Consider the following 17,901-nt stretch of genomic DNA (forward strand, 5'->3'; position numbering starts at 1 on the left):
TGATGACAGAAATTCAATCAGTATGGTATAAGGTAAAGAATGCAATTCAATGGATAGCTAGTAAGACATTTGATGGACAGGAAACCTAGGGTTACGATCATTGGGTGGCATCTCAAATAGTGAAAATGTAGATGTGGTCCATGTTATGATGATTTGTAACTCCAGAACATAAAACTAGAAAGGAAAACAATGAAGCTGGGATAACTCACGTGCATTAGTTTGTTATGGAATTTTAAGTGAGGCGCATATATATTACGTGGTTCTGTGATGAGGTATGCCATTGCCATACTTTTACAGATAATATGCAATGTATTATGCAAGCAACAAAGAATGCTTAATTAAACAATATATTTATAGTATTACTCAAATATTACTGAAATATTAAATACACATGTCAATACGTTCGTATGTGGCCCAAGTGCGGAGCGAGACACTGAAGCAGGCCGATAGTTCACAGACTTTAAGATGAGCAGTATTTTAAAGGAAAATAAAAAAGTAAATGCTAGTCCAAACAAGGCTGTTAACTAAGACTCTCAAATAGAAAACAGATGCCACACCGCAGCTGAAAGGAATATCTAGATATAGAACAAATACTGCTAGTCTACAGTGTCAGTCAACTCCATAGTCCTCTTTCTCAGGCAACGCCAAATGCAATCAGGCAGCATAATGTTGCCATGGTTTTCTCAAGTGTCAACGAGTGCTACAACGAAAAGAAAGGAATTAAATACGTTGTAATAATAATTCACTGAGATGTGCATGTTCATGAGCGCAATTGCCGAATCTGCTGTGCAGCCGAGTCCGTGGTTGTGGCAACACAACATTCCTCGTTGCTTAACGATAAACTCCAACTCAATATACAATGCATCTCAAATATATACACAATATACTATATAATACAACTACTTTACAGACATTCACTGCATAGTAAATTTTAAATTGTCCCACTCAGCCCTAAAGATTTAATTGCTATGGTAGTTTTCTTACTCTTGTGGTATAATGTCTTTCCTAAAGTCTTTCTCTGCTTGGCAGGTGATTCATGTGACTGTGAAACAATCTCAAGTTCTGGGCCCTCTGTGGTGGTTGTGGAATTGACTCTCACACTGCAGCAAGTGAATCTGGCAGCTCTGGCCACCTTTGTTCTTTAACAATTGACTCTGTACTCCTCAACTGATTGAAGCCACCTCCAGATGATATCAAACACAATCTCCACTGTGTAGGAGCAGTCCAGTTCCATCCTTAATCTTTTCAAGTACTCACTTTTGATCGCCTCTGTACAACTGCTCGTTACGACTGCTTGTACAGGAGTAAAACATCAAAACCCCTTGCTTCAGCCGCCTTCAATTTGTCTCAGCTGTTTATCTGGCATACTCCTTCTGAGAGTGGGTTTAAGGAGGTCCAAGCATGAATGCAAGGGATGACACAGGAACAGCATTGCTGGTGAGTCGTTAGTTGTGGAGCGTGCCACTTTGTCATATGCAAGGAGAAAATTGGTGGGCTTCTGATTAGGTGTTACTGCAGTGTGTGCTGCTGACATTGCTCACAGTGCATTCTTTAGACTCTGGACAAACCATTCTGCCAAGATATTTGTAGCTGGGGGTTACAATGCAGATGTAATATGTTTTTTTCCATTCATTTTGCTTGCTGTGCTTCAACAGGTCGGTGGTCATCATGGATTCATTTTAACAATACCTACTCACCATTGTTGAGTTTTGTAACTCCAGTAACGAAAACAAAACTGAAAGAAAATCAAGGGAGCAGTTAGTTATTTTTACTTTTAAGTAAGGCGCACACATATCATGTGTGGTGGTGGATGTATGCCATTTACATGCTTTTACAGATAACCCACATGGCATTATGTAATGGCCAGTGCCTCTTCCCCAGGGCACCACTGCTCAATACAAGAGGATATGGCTTTAAGGTAAGGGTGGGAAGTTCAAGGGGGATATTAGAGGAAGGTTTTGACTCAGAGAGTGGTTGGCGCGTGGAATGCACTGCCTGAGTCAGTGGTGGAGGCAGATACACTAGTGAAGTTTAAGAGACTACTAGACAGGTATATGGATGAATTTAAGGTGGGGGCTTATATGGGAGTCTGGGTTTGAGGGTTGGCACAACATTGTGGGCCGAAGGGCCTGTACTGCGCTGTACTATTCTATGTTCTATGTTCTATGTAAACAACATAGAATGCTTAATCAAAAAATGTATTTACAACGTTACTGAAATATTAAATACCCAACAGCACACTCTGGAGGTCACTTCAAGATCAACCTCTATTGTGAATATATGTGTGTAATTTGGAACCAGGCATAGGGAAGTAATTACCTTCCACAAATGTCAATGTTTGAGGGATGTACATTTTGACTAATAGCAATGAATGTGGAAAAAATGTTTCTTGAAAGCAAAATGAAGAAACAGAATCTTTACATTAAAACTGAAAAGGACCTGATAAATATAGGGTTCATGTACATTATTCTGCATGTTCTGGCTGTATTTTGAATATGAAGAGAACGTTCAAGTGTAAAGTAATTATAAATTCGTTGCAATAATCTTTGGAATATAATTATGTGCGCTCTTGAGTATAAGAGACATTAAGCTCATGGAATCCGTTTAGAACAAATATTCCAAAGTCAAACATGGAGATTTAGGATAGAATGCAAACTTAAAGTATGGTGAGGCTAAGTACAAAAATTTGCAGAATTACTAAAGGTGCTAGCAATAGACAGTATGCACTAGAATAATTATGTGAAATTACAACTTTCAATAGAGTGCAGAAAGCAAACGAAGTATGTGCACTCTGTGCTACAGAATTTCCCCAAGTGTGTCCCAACAGCCTTTGCTGGCTGTACGTCTTCATTCCCTCAGTTTTACCAGATCCGACAGGCTCATGCTGCTGTCCCAGATAGTTCTGGAGCTGCAAAAAATGGCCCTAACTAGTGACTTCAGTGGGTCAGAGAAAGCTCTTGTTGCAGAAATATTCAGAAAATATTCACACACAAAAAGCCCCGCCGAAGCTAATGAGAACTTTCGATGCTTCAAATGCTACTGAGAACTGTTAAGATAATAGAATCAGAGAATTGTTGCAGGATAGCAGAGACACATTTAGCACATCAAGTCAACATTAGAGCTCATTTGGGAACCCCCAGTAAGCTCTCACACTGCCAGTGGACTTGACGGTGGGAAATGTCAGCAGCCAAATAGAGTTAAATCCCATTGTTGTCATAATTTTGGCAATCAATCAGCATTAACCATAATGTTTATCGATTCAGGACACAACCTCATGTATGATCAGCACTGGTAGCCTGTGTTACCTAAATCAGAGTTACAATAAGACTAGAATGAACAGTACAAACCCACCATTTAAAATTTCTGTGGGAAAAATATGTTTTCTTAACATCAGAAACATTGTTAGGTTATTGTTGATGCATCAAAAGCTCTGTCACAGTGTATGATTAAGTCAGTGATAACTGCATCTTCTAAGCAGAAACTGGATAATATTTGAATCAGAGAAAGATAAATCGCTATTGGGTGACAGTAGAATTAGTTTTGAATTGCTCTGCCATAGAGCCAGCACAAAGAGGATATGCTGAATTCCCTGTGGTGTTCTTGTTCTTAAAATGTAAACCTCTGTGTTCACCAGCCACGCCAAACACACATAAAGAATATAAAACACAGAATCATGCCATTCAGCCCAGTGCATATGCTAATTTCCTTCCCAAGCCTTCTCCCATTCTCTGTCATTATAGCATTCATATACTCATCTATTCCATACCTCCTGCCTTTAACTGCCACAGTGTAATTCATCTCTATTGTTCCCTCCAGCAGTTATCAACACTCACTGGGTAAATCTTTCTTCAGGATTCCCCTTTTGATTTCTTTCTGGTCGTTGTATAAACATTGTATAATCTTTGCAGTTAGTTTTACAACAACAATGAAAACCTACCCATTGTAACAATTCTATCAAAAGCTTGATAATTTTAAAGATCTGTATTGTCACTTCTCTTGTTAAGGAAAAGTAAACCATGTGTGTTTTTTTTTCCTGAGAGCAATAGTTCTACATTTCTGGTAATTTCTTTGAACTTGCTTTATTTTGCACTTTCTATGTTTTCTCTATACAAGACTACAAAGTTCAACATTTAGTATAACCCATCCATTTTCAAGCTTATCTCTGTAGAATTTAAAAACGCAAACACGAGGAAATCTGCAAATGCTGGAAATTCAAACAACACACACAAAATGCTGGAGGAATACGCAGAAGGGTCCCGGCCCAAAACGTCGACTGTACCTCTTCCTATAGATGCTGTCTGGCCTGCTGCGTTCCACCAGCATTTTGTGTGTGTTGCTCTAGAGAATTATGCTGAATTTGGTTATGCATTGGCCTTATTGAATGAAGTCAAGGTGCTGGTGTATCATACATCCAGATCACTTTGACAATTTGACCAGATTCTTGTTTTATTTTTAAATATTTAATGACATTACGTCTCTATCTAAAATCTAAAAACTTATATTGAATTGGTCAATATATCAACAAGCTGGATTGTACTGATCTTCTGATGGCAGCTTTGCAAGGAGCTACTTGCTAGCTACAGTGCAAGGTCATTTTGTCCCTGAATTCCATGCTTGAACATTACAATGTGAAAGTCCAAAATAAGCAGAGGTCATATGTCAACATATTGGACATCTGCTACTGGCTCCAGGTTCAGAGTATCAATGTCCTCAATGGAGGAGTCAGATGCATTTAGTTTAATGGCCAAGATAGCTGATGTAGCATGAGTCAGTAAGTAGTCTGTTACTTTCTCATTGTTTCACCTAATCTTAAAGTTTTCAATTAATGTCTGTCAAATAAGTTCAATTTTAAGTCATTTAATTTTTTAATATTTATTTATTTAACTCCATTTGCCTATTAGAGATTGTTGAAACTCTTCAAAAGCTTTTGACAGCAGTGAACTTTCTAAAGGCCATGGGGTTGGAGGACTCTGTGTGTGTGTGTGTGTGTGTGTGTGTGTGTGTGTGTGTGTGTGTGTGTGTGTGTGTGTGTGTGTGTGTGTGTGAGAGAGAGAGAGAGAGAGAGAGAGAGAGAGAGACAGAGAGAGAGTTAGGAGTTTAAAAATTTAATTGATTCCATGCCACTGGTGATAGTATCCATTGTGATTTGTATATCTTCTTTGATTTACAGCAAAAAATAAATATATTAAATATATATTTCATTAGCTCACAATTAACATGCCATTTTCTCCTAGGTAATACTAAAAGATGTATATAGAAAGATGAGAATTATTTCTATTCTGTTTTGCTTTTAAAAATAATTTTACATTGACAATGCCTTAAAAATTATCTTGAATCTACTCTGCCTAACAATATAGGGAGTCTCTTATCTTGCTCAAATAACTTTATGACACTAAACATAATAAAACAGGATGATAACTCCTGTTTTCAGCTACTGATTCAATATACCAGTACTAACAAGATTCAGAATTCTTCTCCAGAGGTGACGAGATCTCTTCACTCTGTTGGCAATAGCCAGTGCTACTGTATTAAAAAAGTTCATAAGACAGCATGGCTAAGGTTCAGGCTAAACTATTGAAATGAATAACCAGAAGGAAATACAAATATAACATGTTTTCTCTGTTGTTACAAAACATTAAATCTTCCACTATTTTCATAACTTCTTAAGGAGGGAACAAAGTAAGATATTTCTCAAAGATACACATTTCGGAACTCCTATTTGTCAAACATTTAAAATGATATGCTGAGGATGGAAGCAAAAGGCTTATAACATGTCCATTTAAATATGCATCATACAGTTTTTTCATCACAACAATACAGAAGTATTGGACTCCCACTTGTATGTATAATCTGTTTCAAGCACAGAATGGCTATGTATCTATTTTCTTACTGATCTAACACAAAGACACACAGCTGAGGGTTAACTCAACAGATCTTAAGGGCATGACCACACATCTCTGAGACTCTTCCAGCAAACGGAAGCTTGTGTTTACCTCACCAAGAAACCCCAATGAATCCTGCAACTAGAGACACTGCACCTGGGTTTAATTAAAACAACATTAAAATCAAGTTTTAGCTTGAATTTAGGAGTTAACTGGGAAGAGACATGGTGGGCAAAATTTAAATGGAAGAAAAATGAAAGGCACACAATTGTTCTTTTTTAATTGAAGAGGTGCATGTGACAATTTACTCATATCTGAGTGCCACAAACTATTCACAATTATGTACTGATATTCTAATTCTAGTCAAGATCACCAAACACCAAAAGCAAAACAACAATGATTTACTTATTTAAATACTGCACCCTCACGAGTTGCTTGAAATTGATTGTCAAAGTTTGATGTATCTAATTTGAAATATAGATAATCCGCATAGAAATCTTGCTCCTGTTAGTTTTCATGAATTCAATCTAGCAAGCTTAAATTTATGACATCAGTATGGCTTGAGACCACAGAATTACTGATTACTGGTACCAAAGCTTACCTAATTAACATCAAATAGCTTGTCCCAGGAGAACAGTAGCAAACTTCCTGCCAGTAGTTCCAGAAAATCACCTTCCTCCCCAGCCCTTGCAGTTATATCATAATGGGCTGAAAGTTGCAAAATGCGGGACCTCTGACTTTTGTTTAAAAACAATTAAATATACATGCAGTTGGAGTAGGTCAATCGGAAACTTCATAACACCCATACCAGGATACCTTGCACTAATTCAAACAGCAGCGAATAATGAGACAGATTGCTGTTCACATTGCCTCAAAGACTGGGAAGTGATCCATGAATTATTGGAATTCTCGGAATCATAAAATGAAACAGTAATTCAGTGACTATGAGTAAAACAGCTCTCTGCTTTCCAGTTCTAATTGAATGTGGATAAAAAAGTCCATGAATTAATAATACTCTTATATTTCCTATCTCAATTATTCATTTCAAAGGTGGTCCGTTGTGGCTGCTTTAACTACTTGGATCCAGGAAAAATAATTGTCCATCTGCATCCCACATACTGACTGAAAGCATATGTAAAATAGAGTCAATAAATGTGATATTTATTGATGCTATTGCAACATACAAGATCACGCCAGTGACCAACAAGACCAAAGACGATGTCCTGCAGGCTACTACTTATTTTAAGTATGCTTCTACTACAAAACTGTGTGTACAATTGGAGATTGCAATTTAAATTCTGACATTGTGTTTTTGGGCCAACTAAACAATCTGGTGCTTTTGCTGATTGTGGAAAAATTCGGAAAGGTTGAGAGTGGAGTTTGTAGCCTAAAGGCAGAGCATGAGCTGATGACCAGGTCCATTACTTCTCACTAAATAAAGCATCGGGCAAGATTGAAATTGTCAAAGATGAGAGCTGAAGGCAAGTGAGTATTCAACTGACCATGGGTTCATGCTCTACTTTTAGTATCTCACTTTCATTCCTGACTGCAACTCAATTGGTCTCGGTCTGCTGTTTCTATAGATACAGCTATTTCAACTGCTCTTTTAAATGCAAGTTGTACTTCAGTTAGGAGCCATTTTGAATATTTTGTTGTAGGATTCCACAAACTAAATAATCTCTCAGTGCATCATTAAGCCCATTGCCAAACTGATAATGCTCAGGCAATTCAGCCATGTAGAAATAGACTCCCCTTCCTTTTGATTCCACTAATGGAAACTAGAAAGCTCTGCAATAAACAATGGTTTCAGTTCTAAGTGTTCCTGCAGTACTTTCACCATACCAGCAAAACTTATTTAAGCTGGTTTAGTTGGAGCTGTTAAACCTCTAAACAAACTGTATGCCTTTCAATCCAATGTATTCATCAAAACTTCCCATTGGCTATTTCATTTGTTTCAAAATACTGTTCAATCTGCTCAGTTTCTAAACTGCATCAATCTTTCCAATGTAGGCAGCCATTTCTACTTTTTTAAAAATTTATCATTATTGTCATCCAGTACTCACTATTTATCAACCCATGAATTTGTCCGGTTTTTACCTTTTTTGAAAAAAAGCATGTCCATCCCTTCAAAAGAAGCACGGTCTGCACTGCTGTTCTTTTTTAACTTGGCTGCTTCTCACTGTGCTTTTTTTAACTTGAGCATCTCATTGCACTTCAAAGATTTCAAAGATGCATTTAAAGTCAGAGAAATGTATACAATATACATCCTGAAATACTTTTTCTTCACGACCATCCACGAAAACATAGCAGTGCCCCCAAAGAATGAATGACCGTTAAATGTTAGCACCCCAAAGTCCCCCCAGCTCTCCCCTCCCACGCATAAGCAGCAGCAGAGCAACAATCTCCCCTACCCCACCAGCAAAAAAAGCTTCAGCACCTACCACTGAGCGCTCAAGCATGCAGCAAAGCAACAGCAAAGACACAGATTTGCAGCACCCCAAAGACTACTTGTTCACCCAGTATTTGACATACCACAGGCTCTCCCTCTCTCCCTAATAAGGGAGAAAGGGGTGACTCCATTTCACAGCAAGAGGGGAGACATAACAGGCAACTCATTGGTTTACGATGTTAAAAGTCCGTTGCATCACTTTTTCCGAGCTTTGTGCCCAAAGATCTCAGGTCTTTGGGCACACAGCCAGAGATCTTCTGACTCCCACGATACACCAATCCCCTGCTGGGACACCAACCTTCGATGTTTTCTTCGAGAATTTCAGGATGTTGTTTGAAGGAGAGTCCCCATTCTAAGAAGTGCTTTATGTAGATGAATGGAGCCAACTTGTTCAAGAGGTGTTCAAGGGGAGTTCAGAATATAGTGGGTGCTTTCACACAGACCAAGCATCCAGCACATGAGGGAACAGATAAATCCTGACTTCTCCTGTATGAGCTCCAATGTTATGTTCACATTGGACTGGTTTGGCTGTATTGGCCCTTTTATTTTTCTTTTCTTTTTTTCCTGTTACTCTTTTTTTAAAGTTGATAATTTGGTAAATATACTTACTTTATAATTTTATGCTGGTGTATGATCTGGCATTCCTAAGCTACTGATAACTGTCTCTGGGCAGTAATTACACAGCATTCACTCAAATCGAGTTTCAATTAATTGGAACATCACAACATTCCTGTTTGGTTGAATTCCAAATTACACCAACCCTAGTAGTATATTGTTTATGAAAGGTGACTTTCTCACTGCTGACTCACATTGCTGTTAGCAGTTAGCTAATGAGCCAAGTTGACTTTCATAATGGTGGACTGGTCATCCAACAACTTACAAGTGGATGCCAATAAAAAAAACATTGGATCAAAGTTACAAAATACTAATGACAAGGTGACAATTAAATGGTAAGTTTCATAATCATTCTCAAACAACCTAAATAGGCAGAAAATGTATTTAATATTGATTCTAATGTGTTAACTTTTCATATTTAATTTCCCACAAAATAAAAACTCATTTATATTACTTTAAAAATAAGAACAGCAACTAATACCAATAAATCTGATCATTCAGTAAACTTAGATATCAAGAAACAAAAGTGATACTACAGAATTGATTTAATCATACCTTATGCTTTTATATCATGAAAGACAATATAGCAGCAAAATTATGACTTCTGCAGATGAATTTTAATACTTAAATCATTGTTTAAAAAAAAGCTGCTATTACAGAAAACGTCTCAGAGTGCTGTCAGAGATATTAAACTTAACCCAACAATAATCTGAAGCAATTCATATATTGTCCAACAGCTAGGAAGCTAATTTTCACTAAATAATAATTGCAGAGCATTTCACGACTGAGATGGCAGAAGCAATGCATACCTGCTCCATTGTTCAAAAGTATTGCTATTTGGTGCTTACAGAATTTCTGTTTCACAAAACTTCGTACAAATTTCACCATTTCCTTATTTTGAAATTGTCGCTTCCTATAACTAAACCCAGAGGTGAACATCCTGACAGATCTACCTGCAAAATGCATTATGAATATTATTGCCTAGAAATTCATTAATAATCATGAACATTATACACTATTATAGGAAGTACCAAGAGGTGAAGGAACTATAAGTGCATTTAGTGTTATGAACAGTGAATTTCTCCATCCTTCATCCCAGAAATCTGTCTATTGAAAATTTATTGCTCTACCTCAAAGGAAAGAATATTTCTCCTTAGGCAAGAAAGAAAAAAACGTGCAAACGGTACACCTAGTGCAGTCTCTATACAAATATACATATCTGTACTAAACATGTTCACTTGCATACTTCACTGTCTCTGTAAAAAAATGGTAGCTTTAATAGTTCATTTAAAAATGCAGATGCTGGAAATTCAAGCAACACACACAAAAAATGCTGGTGAGAGCAGCAGGCCAGGCAGCATCTGTCCTGATGAAGGGTCCCGGCCTGAAACGTCGACTACCTCTTCCTATGGATGCTGCCTGGCCTGCTGCGTTCACCAGCATTTTTGTGTGTGTGTGGCTTTAATAGTTAGTTACTGTACTTACACATTAACTTGCTGTGATTTGTATACAAGGACAACTGGATTCTGATGAAGCCCAACAATCAACATTTGAAATGTTAAAATGACTTTGACTTCCACTCAAATCTGTAAATTATTTATAATTTTATATGCCATTGTGAAATGTAACCTTTAGGTGGACAGATGCACTGATATGTTTGATATCTGCATATTTGTTATTTTATCATGCTAAAGACTGTAATTCTAATGACCCAGGGGAGTTGACTGAACAATGATAATGAGCATATTCATTTTAACAGATCACACCAAAGATGGTGCTCTTTTCCCTTGCCCTCATTATGAGTGCTTTATGAAATTACACCCGATTGTAGGCATGAAAGCTGTACAATTCATTATTCCTTCAAAGTCACCTTGATGTTTCAATGATTGCCACCTTATTTCCTACAGCTACATGTTGGGAAGACTACTTGCTTTGACAGTCTTTAGAAATATAGATAAGCTACACAAGGTTAAAATATCATTTTAAGTTGGAATGATTAATCTATTTTATAAATTTTGAAAGTGAACTAAGTCCTAGTCTATTGGAATCATAGATGATTATGACCTTCAATAATATTGCATTAACATTCGAACTGAAGGTCATAATCTTCTTCCACTTTCAATACTGCTATTCAACATCTCATACTAAAATGCAAACACTGACATATCTCATCATTTTATGCTTGATTTATCAAAAAATTCTTTATTTTTAAAATTTTATTTTTATTGAAGGAATGATAAAATACAGAATCCGTAATGCATTACATTTTCCTCCATTTTGCTTTTATATCTTACCCCTAAACAAAACTCCCCTCACCCGCCCTTCCCAAACATACCATGGCAGCTAATATATTTACAATACAACACTTCACAAATACAAGTACGGACACTGCACAGCCATACCCCACATTCCTTCAAGGCGAAGGCCCACTCACATCCACAACACTTCAGATGATCCAGAATACACTCATATTACAATACATCAACCACCCTATGAGGTAAACCATATGCTTGTTAAAAGGGGGCAAATCTCCAAGTACAATCAAATGCCCTCAACTGGTAGGTAATTCCTTAAGACTCCCAATACATGACAAGAAAGGTCCCTATTTTGAATAGAACTTTTTCACAGATCCCCTCAGAGTAAATTTAATCTTTTCTGATTTCAGAAAAAACATTATGTCCTCTAACCACGCAGCAGCAGATGAGGGAGTAGTAGATTTCCAGACCAGCAAGATTCTCCTACGGGCCAATAGTGATGTAAATGCAATGATATCTGACTGGTTTGCATTTAAACCCAAAGCATCATCTGTCACACCAAATACAGCTATAAGCAGGCAAGGTCTCAATGTCACCCCCAAAACCTCATTGATGATTTTAAAAACCAGTGCCCAATAACCATCAAGTAGAGGGCAAGACCAAAATGCGTGCACTAAACAAGCCGGAGAGAAGGAACACCTATCACAGCCAGCGTCTGTCCCAGGATATATGTCAGCAAGCCTGGCTTTATTTAAATGTACCCTGTGTAAAACTTTAAATTGTATGAGCCCCAGTCTAGCACATGATGACGAGGAATGAACCCTATTCAAAACTTTTGCCCAATATTCCTCAGCCAGATCCATACCAAGGTCATCCTCCCACTTAGTCTTAGTTTTGTTTAGATCTTGAACTCCCAAAGACATCAGCTGAGAGTATAGTACAGAGATCAGCCCTTTATCATTAAAGCTAAGAGTGAGTTTTTCCCACAACATAGCACGTGGTCGAACAGGAAAGGAGGGAAATTTTCCTTGACAAAGTGGCGAGTCTGCGGGTATTTAAAAAAGTGATTATGCGGAAGACCATACTTACTGCACAGGTCATCAGAACTATCAAATATGTTATCAGTGTACAAATCCTTAATATCCATAAGACCGTTCAAACCCCATTGTCTGAAAACTGAATTGAGTGTAGAGGGGGGAAATAGATGGTTTCGATGAATGAGACCCAAAATTGAAGCAGATGTGAACTTATAGTGGCAGCGAAATTGACTAAAAATTTTGAGGGTGAAGAGCACAACCGGGTTAGATGTGAATTGAGAGAATTTCAATGGCCACAAAGAATACACTAAAGCTGGGAGAGATGAGGAGTGGCAAGACCGTGTCTCAAGCAGGTACCAGTTTATATCTGGCCGGTGGAGCCAAAATAATACCTTTTGAATGTTCGATGCCCAGTAATAATGAATAAAGCTAGGAAGGCCCATTCCACCTACGTCACGACCTCTTTGGAGAATTTGCTTATTAACCCTAGGGACCTTATTTTTCAAAATAAAGGAGGTTCTAGCTTGGTCAACTGATTCAGATAAGAAAACTGGCAAGCACTGGAACAAATAAAGAAATCTAGGAAGTATAGTCATTTTCACTGATTGAATTCTCCTAGCTATAGTAAGGGGTAAACTGTGTCGTCTCTCAAAATCAGCCTTCATTTAGCTAAACTGAGGCCTGCTGTGTACATACATCTACTGATGCTTCTGGACACATCTTCAGTGATGTTCCTGGAATCATCAGGTGTTTCGGGTCTTTCAACATCATACAACCTCCTCCAGGTGACCTAACCAGGGCTGATCAGACCCCAGCTTGTGTCCAGATGGCTAAAGGGTTAATAGCTTCAAACAGAGATGTAAAAGAACGAGTAACGTGTATTCCTAGGTATACAAAACCATCTTGAGATAAAGGAAAAGGCAAAGATTCCTGTCGGATCTGGAGGGTCAAGTTATTAATGGGAAAGCATTTTCTTTTTTGAAGGTTCAGTTTATAGCCAGAGAAGGCTCCAAATTGACCTAATAATGATGCAATAGCAGGACTGCTACCTGCAGCATCGCTAACATAAAGTAAGAGTCATCAGCATATAGGGATACACGGTTTTCCATGTCCCCCCTCCTAATGCATTGAAATAACATAGTTGACTTAAGTGCAATAGAAAGAGGCTCAATTGCAATTGCAAAGAGAAGAGGGGACAATGGGCAGCCTTGGCGAGTGCCATGTGTTAATGGGAAATAGTCAGATCGAGAATAATTCGTCTGTATGCATGCTAAAGGCAAGTGATATAATAGCTTAACCCAGGCTACAAATATTCTGCTGAATCCAAATTTCTCCAAAACACTAAACAAGTATACATACCCACTCCACTCTATCGAACGCCTTCTCCGTGTCCGAGGAGATAACAACCTCTGGACTCGGAGAGGCAGTGGGTGAATAAACCACATCAGCCAGAAAACGGATATTAAAAAAAGAGTGGCGATTTTTAATATAACCTGTTTTATTATCTGAGATTTTCTTGGGACAGGGGTGTTCTAAACGGCATGCAAGCACTTTAGCCAAAATTCTCACATCCACATTCAAAAATGAGATGGGGTGATATGATCCACATTAAGTCGGGTCCTTGTCCTTTTTAAGAAGTAGCAAAATAGATACCTGTGAAAGAGTAGGGGGTAAGGAACCATTCTCCAAAGATTCCTGAAACACTTCTAGAAGGACCTGTATGAGCTTATCCCTAAATTTCTTATAAAATTCTATCCGATAACCATCAGGGCCTGGGGACTTACCACTCTGCATAGCCATAATGGCATTATTAATCTCTTCCTGCCCAAGAGCCCGACATAAATTCTCCATCTCCTCTGATTCAAGAGTTGGTATTTCCAAATTACTGTATCTAAAAAACGTTCCACATTTGTTATATCTGAGGGAAAATCTGAGGTATACAGAGAGGAATAAAAAACTGCAAAGATGTTATTAATCTCTTTTGGGTTACTTGTCAAGTTTTGGTGCGTGTCTCTTCTCTAGGGAATAAGTCGTGATGCAGCTTGATGCTTCAATTGATGAGCCATAAGCCAGTTCGCCTTGTCACCATATTCATAATAGAGGCCACGTGTCTTAAGGATTAATTGTTCTGATAGGTTTGTAGATAGGAGATTAAACTTTGCTTGCAAATCAGCCCAGCTTTTATATAATTCCGCAGTGGGTGCCTCAGAATATTGCCTATCCAGGTCCAAAATAGATTGTGATAACATTTGTATTTCCTTCCTATGCTCTTTATTGGCATGATATTATTTGACCCCTCAAGTAAGCTTTTAAAGTTTCTCAAAGTAAAGAGTACGATACCAACTCAGTTTTGTTAGTCTCGAAGAATGTGTCAATGTTAGCCGATATATAACTACAAAATTTCTCATTGGAAATCAAAAGGGGGTTAAGTCCCCACAGAGGCCATTCTCTAATGTTTAAGGGAAAACACAGGTCCAGTTTCATGGGCGAGTGATCAGATAAAACTATAGCAGTGTACTCAATTTGTCTAATCATTGGTATCAAGGAGCTATCTATAGAGAAATAGTCTAGCCTAGAATAGGAGTGATGAATATGAGAAAAGAAAGAGAATTGCCTAACCGATGGATTCAAAAATCTCCAATGATCCATATAACCAGTTTGTTGCATAAATATTGAGAAGGCCTTTGCCATACTAGAAGAAGTTCCCCTAGAGCTATACCTATCAAGCAATGGATCAATAACACAGTTCAAATCTCCTGAAAAGATTAGCTGGTGTGTATTCAGGTTAGGTATTAATGACAAAACCTCATTTGCAAAGTGGACATCATCCCTATTAGGGGCATAAACATTTACCAAAATGATAGGTATCTGAAAAAGAGACCCAGAGACTATAATAAAGCGGCCATTAGGGTCACTGATTACATCAGATGGTGTAAACTGCATTCTTTTGGTGATTAGTATTGCCACCCCCCGGACCTGCTATTAAATCTGGAATGAAAAACCTGACTAATCCATGCTTTATGGAGTCTATTATGGTCTTCCACTCTTAAATGTGTCTCTTGTAGAAATAGTATATCTGCTTTTAATTGTTTCAGATGAGAGAAAACTTTAGCTCTTTTAACCGGACCATTGAGCCCCTTTACATTCCAAGAAATAAACCTCACAGGGTGGCCTCCACCAGCAGCACTCACGTTAACCATATCAAAAGGCACACAGGGCCTACAATCCAAAACAGTGCAAGGGCACACAATAAAGCACAATGAAAAAAAAAGTCTGGCCCATCCGTAACACACAAAAGAATAAAATGCCATGGTCATCCCCCAAAACTCTTCTCCTACCCCTTAACACAAACAAGAAAAGACAATTAACCCCCGAAACCTAGATCTACCTCCCCAACTGAGGATGATCGCAGGCAGTACCAAACAAAAAACTTCCAAAGTGTTCCCCATACAACCAAAACTTTCAATCTAATCTAGGGTGGCTCCCCTCCTTAAAATTTGTACTCTCACTTATTCTACCTTTCATACATATAGGCTAAAGATAACACAGGCCAAGCAAAACATTAAAAATAAGAAACTAGGAAACTAAACGCCAGAGGTGCATTTTGCTGGTTGAAAGTTCTTGTTAATCAGATTCCGCAACATAACAGTTCAACTGTTCAAGAAAAAATTCTTTGTTTTTAATTCATTTGCATTTATTCCATCATAACAGTGAACATTGTCCTCTCAAAATTTTGTAAGTATACTTAGATTTAGAGGACCTAATAAACTGAGAGGAATAAGTTATTGTGCTCTGCATATCAGGCAAGAATACTTCCATATTTCCAACATACAAAATGTTTATTGACATGAAACTAAGGATTAAATTCGTCCAATTAATTGACCAACAAAGTCGATAAAAACAATACCTGGTAACAGTGGTGACAGAAATAAATTGTCAACAACATTTTTAAAAATTTTTGTGGGAAGTGAACAGCCAACGTTGAGAAGGTATAGCTTGAAAATCAAAAAGTATAGTTTGAATGATGTTTGAGTTCTAATGTTAATGCATTTGAAGAGACATTAGGGAAATTAGTTTGAAAGTCAGTTAGTCATCCAGTTAGATTAATTCTACTATGCATTGAATAAATAGAAGTTGAATTCTACTACTTGTATCTTCTAATGTAGATGAATTATGCAAAAGTTTAATCAGTGAAACCTCCTTGAAATCAGAACTGAATTTCTTGACCTGAAGTTCATGCACTCCTTCAACTTGACCCATAAGGGATACAAAGTTAAAGCCAGCCAAGATATTGCTAAGTCTTTAAGATATTTTATTTTCAAGACCACAAAACATACAAGTGAGCAAATATGGAGAAAGTCAATTCACCTGTTTTTGCCTACCTTCAAAAAGCATAGACCATGATTAAAATGGCTTACCTACAAGGTCCTTATCGATGTAGAAAAATAAATTACCTCCAACAATTGCCCCATCCACAGAGAAGAGTCTAGGTTTCCCTCAAGATGTTTATTCCTCTACAAACTTTCCATGCTAATATTGTTCTTAAACAGTAAAGTGTTTGGTTAAGCTTCTGTCAGCAAGATGAAGGATTAAAAAGGTTTATGCAGTAAGCATAAGGGACATTTGTTTAGATAATGCAAGAGAAAACCAGCAACAATAATAAACCATAAGAAGTAGGAGCAATCAACTCCTTGCTCATGTATAAAGAACAGTTTCATTAGATATTGGAGCTGAGTTAGGGCCATTCGGCCCATTGAGTCCGCTCCAACATTCATTCCTGGCTGATTTATTAACCCTTTCAAATCCATTATCCTGCCTTTTCCTCATAACTTTTGACACTCTGAGTAATCAAGGAACTATCAAACTCCTCTTTAAATACATCCAATGACTTGAACACCACTGCCATCTGTGGCAATGAATTCCAAAGATTCAGCACCCTTTGGCCAAAGGAATTCTTTCTTGTCTCTATTCTAAATGCATGTCCCTCTGCTCTGCAGGAAAAATTTATGGAGAGTATAAGAGATGGTGATATCAGTTTCCTGAGGAACCAAAAAGAGAGCAAGCTCTCTGGTGATCAAGTTTTATATAAAAACTGAAAGTGATTTAATTCAATCTGAAATCTGTGTCTGATTGAAAGCAACTACAAAAGTAGAGATGCGAATTGCCACGGTAGATTGGAAAACTACTTTAAAAGATGCAGTTAATAAGCAATAGCTTACCTGTAAAGAATTAATTCTAGTTTATAAGTAACGTACATTCAGTGGCCACTTTATTAGGTACAGGAATGGAACCCAGTGTGCTCCTCTGCAGGTGTAGCCAATGCACTTCATTCTTCAATGTGCTGTGCATTCATAGATGTCCTTCTGCACACCACCGTTGTAATGTGTGGTTATTTGAGTTACTATCACCTTCCTGTTAGTTTTGAACCAGTCTGTTCATGCTCCGCTGACCTCTCTCATTAACAAGGCATTTTCACCCACAGAACTGCCACTCACTGGATTTTTTTTGGTACTCACTCCATCCTCTGCAAACTCTAGAGCCTAGAGACTGTTGCACTGAAAATCCCAGGAGATAAGCAGTTTCTGAGGTACTCAAGCCATCAAACTACTTTGTCTAGCACCAACAATCATTCCACAGTTAAAGTCACTTAGATCACATTTCTT

This window comes from Mobula hypostoma, chromosome 7 (genome assembly GCF_963921235.1).
Source record: "Mobula hypostoma chromosome 7, sMobHyp1.1, whole genome shotgun sequence".
Lineage (NCBI taxonomy): Eukaryota > Metazoa > Chordata > Chondrichthyes > Myliobatiformes > Myliobatidae > Mobula > Mobula hypostoma.